Genomic DNA, 7,227 nt, shown 5'->3' with positions numbered 1-7,227 from the left:
ATATTGTATATATAATTGTATAATTAAAATTTTAATTGTAATTTTAGTTTCATATGTAACTATGAATTTATAAATTTTTTGGTTTGTTAAGGCTTGTTAACAGGTTTGAGGTCGAGTTACGTCCAAATAAATTCGGCTCGAGTTCGGTTTGTTAAATTTTTATTGAGTTCGAGCTCGAGCTCGAATCCGAATCCATTAAAATCAACGATTATGAATAAAACTTTAGGCTACGTTTGGCATCCTTTAAAAAAGCTAAATGGCCAAAAAATTACTATCCTATTTAAATCACATCATCTTATTTAAGTCACATCATCTCTCTACTACATCACTTCAAACCTAACTCATATTTTATAAAAAGTCAAAAAGTACACTTATTTAGAACATCTCAAATAACTCCTTAGTTTGCTTCGGAAGGTAGCAAAACACGGAGGGGTTTTGTAATATTTAAAATTTTGTTGAAGCAAATCTTTTTTATATTTTATTTTTCTAAATGTTTTAACTTCAATTTTTACTACGAGGGTGAAAAGAATCTTTGGTGTTTGATTCCTTTTATAATTGTGGGATTCGGGAACTTAGGGTCAATATCTTCTTTAGGAGTGTAAAAATGGTTCGTGGCTCGTGGACGGCTCGAAACTTGCCAGCGGCCCGAGGTGGGCTTCGCCCGTTAGGCCCAGGCCCGGGCCCAAGCCCAAGCCCAAGCCCAAGCCCAAGCCTAAGCCCAACCTGAGGCCTTGGGCTTGGGCCTAGGCCATCGCTTTAAAGCACGGCCCGGCTCGTGGGCCCGACCCATTGGCCCGCTCAAGGCCCACTTAAGGCCCATTCAAAAGCTCGGTCTGCCTGAGGCCCAGTGTTACTTTTAATGGAAAATAATAAAATTTTGGTGGAAAAATTTAAAAAAATTAAAAAAAGTAGTTTAGGCCCGCCCAAAGCCCGAGTCCAGCTGCCCGGCTTGAGGTCCGACCCACTGGTCTGTCCAAAAGCCCGAATACTCCTAGGCTTGGGCCTAGGCTTAGTTTTTTGGCCCATGAGCCGGCCCAGCCCAATTTTTGGTGGGAGCTCGGAAGGCTCGACATGGGCTGAGCCGGGCCAAAATTACACCCCTAATCTTTTTCAAGCTTGTAAAATTTGAGATTTGTAAATCGATTTAAGAATTGTAAGATTTGATTTTTAATATAAAATAAAAAAATTATTTATTAATACGAATGTGTTATATAATTTTAAAATTATTAAAAAACCAATAAATTTAATATAATGTGTTATATAATGTGTTAGGGCCACATTGTTTGATTTTCCGTTCACCAAACCTTATAGTCGTTATTCATTGGATTAATATAACACAATCTGTTAGATTTAAAGGCAAAATTGAGCAAATTAAAATAACAGTGACCAAATTGACATATCGTGTAAACTACAAAGACTAAATTGACACATCATTTGAGCACGTGACAACTTTCTGTCCACCAAACCTAACAGTTGTTATTTATTAGACTAATATAACACAATTGGTAATTAAGGGCATTCGAAATGGACGACGCGTGCCCACATGACATAAGCGCATTAAAGTCAAAGCCCTAAAAATCCTAAACCTAATGTTGCAGTCGGCAAATAAAACCTATCTAAGAGATAGTACATGTAATGCCCCGAACTAATTACTATAACCTCGTACTTCACATCAAAAGTGATTATAATGATAAAGTGATTATTTTTCATTGATTTACAATTAGGCTTTACAAAAGAGTAATATAATAGAGAGACAAGATAAGAGTTAGACGAATAAGAAATGCCCTAAAGGCTTACATCTTTCCAAGACGATACTTGGTTGCAACAAAAGTAGACTTAAGTCTAATACAGTTAAAACCCTTGGCTTGTACAAAAATAAATACAATAAATACACAAAAGAAGCTCTTGCTACAAGTCCTCCCAAGCTATTGTCTTAGCGGAGGCATATCACCAACACCTGAAATGTTTTTCCCATACAGCCTAGTAGAGATAATCCAGCACAGTATATGAATATTAACGAAACTATAAGGTGAATGCACATGTAATGTTCGTGTCAAAACATTTTACATCTCTTTTCCAAAACTATGTAATGCCAAATAAATATCGTACTTCATAAGTCATTTCCTTAACAATGGAAAATGAGGCAATGAATCAAATTCTGGGACTTTCAAAATGATGCAACCTTTCTCGGAAATTTCGTCTAGAGGAAACCATAAACTAGGACCCATGTAAACGTAGGTTATACGAGTACTACTATTGCTATTTTACGGAAATTTCGTCCACGGGATCAGTACCCATGTATACGCGCAATTTTTTGGACTTTCATCTTGGATACACAGACCAACTTATTTGATGTAACAACAATTACTTCTTATATTCACTCACTGTAGACACCCTATTTTTGACCGACCTTAAGACTCAGACGTCACCAACTGAGCGCTCAATGATGTTACATATTGTGCTCGTTCTGAGGTTGCAAAGTCTCGGCTGAGAGCCTTGCCTCCGAGCTTCGGAACCTTTTTGTGCCTTGCCTCGGTTTGCGAACCAGGTCCCGTTTTTTTTTTTTTCTTTTTCTGAAGGGAGGGAGAGGTCTCGTAGACCATCTCTCAGTGGCCGTAGGCTACGTTTCGTGGTCGTAGGCCATGTTTCCAGTTTGGAGATCAATTTCCGATTTTCGGAGCCGTCGGTCGTGTGCCTCGGTTTGGGACCGCTTAACTGCCTCCGTTTGCTTCGGTTTTTGGCACACACTTTGTTTCCTCTCCTTAGAGGGACACTGTCGCACGCCACCTCTGGTGCCTAACAGCCTGTTTTCGGGGCACTCGGCTGCGCGTTTTGGCCCCCGAACCTTCGTTTTGCATCGGTGTGGGTTCATTTTTGGCATGGACCCTAGTTTCTTTGTTAGGAAGGTGGTGCAAGGGTGGGAGACCACATTTTCTTCTTGGAGACCAGCTTTCTCCTTGGAGACCACTTTTCTCTCTCCTCCAGCCAGTTTCTTGTCGGGAAGCTGGTCTCCCTCACTTTTGGGCCACAATTTCTGGTCTCCCATACCACCATTGAGTTGCATTCACCTGGGAGACCACCAATATGGGTAGGCCGACCACCTTTGATGATTGACCCTTTTGACCCCTTGGTCTCCCTCACCTTTGAGCCATAATTTCTGGTCTCCCACCGTACCACTGAGTTGTATTCACCTAGGAGGCCACCAATATGGGTAGGCCGACCACCTTTTCTTCTTGACCCTTTTGACCCCTGATCGGCCGACCAGGGGGAGTGGTCGGCCGACCACCTAGACTGGTCGGCCAGCTTTCTGCTTTTTTGTCTCATTGAGTTGACGCCAGCTGTGCCAGCTGGAAGCCTCAGAATGCATCCTCCATACACGTGTATGGAGGATGTTTGAGCTAGCTTTTAAGCTTCTTTGAGAAGCTTTAGACCTTCTCCTCTATAAAGGGAAGGGCCCTCTTCCATTGCTAGGGTTCAGAAAAATTGCTGAGGCATACATATATACACCTCTCTATATCTCTCTCTCTTGTGTTCAAAAGACCCTTGTTCTTGGCCATTTACACTACACCTCTTAGCCTAACCTCTCCATCATCCATCCAAGCACCTTGGAACTCATTTTCAGAGGTTGAAGACTTGCTATCTTGGTCCAGAAGTTGCTGGTTCCTTTGGCTACAAGGGCAACACTCCATTTCCCTCTTTTTGACATTATTTTGCTTCATAGTTTAGCTCTATTTGCAAGCATATTTAGACTTTGTCATAAACTGAAAAAAGTCTTGTTTTGATCTTCTAAACATGTTTGTTTAAGACCATTTTTCTGTTGGGAGTCATTTACCCCCTTGCATGTTTCATTTCCTCATGTTTTGAGCTATGCTTTAGAGCATTTGTGTCGGCCTTGGTTTGGCCTTTTAGCCACTGAAATCCAGTGGATTTTTAGTGGCTAACATGTGTCTTTGAGCCTCAAAATCAGAGAGGGGTGACCCTCTCACCCCTTGTTCTTTTTACTAGCTTTGTTGGCCTTACAAAGGAGCCCATATTTGCATGTTTCAAAGCCATGCTCTAGGCCATTTTTGATGAGTTTTGTGACCTGCATGACCCCTGTCCAGAGGTAGTTTTGCCATATTAAGTGTCCATTATGCATGTGTAGAGTAACTCTCTTCAAGGCCATTCAAAGGGGCATTCACTTGCATGCTTCCTAGCCTCATTTCAGGCCCTTTTGGTGAGTTTTAGAACTCTCATAACCTACGTCTAGAGGTGGTTTTGCCATTTCGTATGTCCATCATGCATCTGTAGAACAACCCCTTGCATGGCCTTCCAAAGGAGCACATCATTCTTGCATGCAGTGACTGAGTTTCAGTGGGTTTTTGGGCATTATTTGGCATGGCATACTTTTTTTTTTTGGCTGGTTTGGTGAGCTCTCATGTGCTTCATATAGTTGTAGTGCAAATCATGGTTCACTAGCTTATTTTGCATGCTTTGTTGACCCTTGATTTTAGCACTTTTTGGCCTTGCTTTAAACTGATTTTGTGCACATTTTGGACTATCCTAGCTCTGTTTTTGGGTCTCATGGTCGAATGATGCTTGTTTTGCATGCTTGTAGTTCAATACACTTGTCTAGCTTTGAGATTTGAGGTCTATTGCATGCATATACTGAGGTGTTTTCATGCTTTGGGGTTATTTTACATCATATTTCAGAGCCTATGTGAATGTCATATCCTCATGTTTTCTTCTCTTTAAGTGTGCTTGAGAGTTGTGCATGAATGCCTTGTTTTCGGACCATTGAATGAGCTTCATTTCCATGCACTTTGAACCAACATTTTGGGCCATTTTCCCACTGTTTCAGACCTGCCTAGGGTCTGTTTGGGGTTGATTTTGCCATTCGTGCATTGCTTTGTGTACCTCTAGTATAACACACTTCACTAGTTTCGGTATTTGGGCCATCTAGCATGCATTGGGTAACATATTTGCATGATTCGAGACCATTGTACATCATGTTTCAGAGCTGGAAAATTTATGCTTGTATGCCATATTTTATCCTTTGCCATGCTTAGTTAGAGTTGCATGGTGTGCCTTAGGATCGGTCCATTGCATTCGTGCATGTTTGCATGTATTTCGGTTGTCTCATTTCCATCTTATGGCCACTGATTTGAGTGTGGCTGAGGTCCACTTATATTGGTTTAAGTCCACCTTGCATTGTGTATGCCATTTGGTTCATGTTGTTGCATGTCTGACCATCGCATTGTGTATGCTTTGATTATGACTTTGTGTATGTCCATCTTCGTATGTGTGCATTGTGTATGCCATATAGCTCATGTGCATTGTGTATGCCATGTTAGTCCATAGCACTGCGTATACTAGGTTGCATGTGTGCATATCATCCCTCGCATGCCAGCATGATTAGGTTGCATTGCATTTAGGGTTGCACGTTAGTCATATTATGTGTGCCATCTTATTGCATTGTGTATGCCTCGTTCGTTTCATTGTGTTTGTTAGTCTTCATATGCACTGCGTATGCCATATAGAATTATCTTGCATTGAGTATGCCATTGATTATTTCATAGCGTTGTGTATGCTAGTAGCATGTTTGCATGTCATCCCTTACATGTTTGCGTCATTCAGTGGCATTGCATCTAGGTTGCATGTAAGAGTTGCATTCATGCATGTCATGCATATTGCATTGTGTTTGGAGTAGGGTTTAGTCCAAACACGGGAAACGAGGGACGTTTCGTACTCCAAGTGACGAATCGTGCGTCGATTCTCGGTCGCCGACACTCCGGATTACCCATGATGGAGTCTAGGCTTTGTTATGTTTACATGTGCATTCATTTCACATTGAGTCATGCAATTCGACTCTTCGGCCATCATGCATCGAGATGCGTGATTGGTGGCATGAGGATCGAGGACCACACTCCCTAGAGCTTGTGCAAGGACGGGGAGAGTGGTCGCGCACACATTTGTTGAAAATACCTTGCTTTCTCTCTTTCTTGCCTTTATTGCAGAAAAATCAGAATCCAGGGGCTAAAAGTGGTCGGCTGGCCAGCTTTTCTGGCAGGCCGACCACCTCTTTTGGTCTCCACCACAAGGGGTGGTCGGTAGGTGGTCTCCATAGCCAAGGGCTGGTCGACAGCCTTCCCACAGTCTTCCAGGGTAGAGTTTCAGCCTCTTGGGGCTTTGTGCAACTTTCTAAAACCGATTGCAAACAAAGGCGAGTCGAGGCATTGCGATGGAATTTCCCGACAAAGCAACTTCGAGCATGTATGCATCTTTCATCATTCGGAACAAGAGCTGAGGCAGTCCATTTTATAGCTTGCATGCTAGATTATTCGTTTTCCTAGTTAAATTGTTAATTAGTTAGGGTTTTTGTAATATTTAATTAGCTAGAGTAGTTAATTACTCATTCGGACTGTATTATTTATTCGGACCCTCCGAGCGAGGGCACAATTGTAATAGGTGTGCGTGTGTGTGATGTATGTCTTCCAACCCCACGTCTTTCTCCCTTTTATTTACCAGCTTATGATGGTTAGATTAGGGCATGTTTCAATTAGCATACTTATGCTTGCATGTTTGCATCATTCATCTGTATTGCACGCACTGGGCTCGGCGCATCATACTAACTGCATTGTATTTCAATTCCGAGTTGAATACTTGTTAGTTGTAGCATTTCACATGCCATCTTTAGAATAGCCGAGTCTATTGTAGTCGCATTCCTGCATGTGTTGCATTAGGCATTTCAGCATAGTTAGGATCATGCATAGATATTTAACATAGCTTCTGTTTTGGCTTGGAGTACTCGGTAAGTGTTTATGCTTTAGCATTTTTACATGTGTGTGAGTGACTATCATGATAGCATGCTTACCATGAGGCTATGTGCTTACGTGATATACCTGCCTGAATGCCTGTGGGTGAAGGTTGGATTATCTGAATTAGAATAATGCATTGACTGTGAGTTTTAAGCCCACTTGAGAGTGGCAAAATCATGTTTTCTAAGCCCACTTGAGGGTGGCAAAATCCGCATTTTAGCCTACTTGCGGGTAGCAAATTACTTTAAAAAACAAACATGAGATGTTTTGTTCCAATTTAGGCGACCCAGTCTATACTTGTATGCTGTGCGCATCACATAGTAATTCTAGGCTAATAAACCGGAATAAGAGCACATATGTTTTCAAAACTCGATATCATGGTTAGTAGAGGCCGATCTTTGATCAGGCGAGCGAGGGTGCTCACGAAGTG

The sequence above is a fragment of the Camellia sinensis genome, chromosome 14 (genome assembly GCF_055761805.1).
Source record: "Camellia sinensis isolate YWXY chromosome 14, ASM5576180v1, whole genome shotgun sequence".
In the NCBI taxonomy this organism is placed as follows: domain Eukaryota; kingdom Viridiplantae; phylum Streptophyta; class Magnoliopsida; order Ericales; family Theaceae; genus Camellia; species Camellia sinensis.
Note: the sequence above shows the minus strand (reverse complement) of the source record.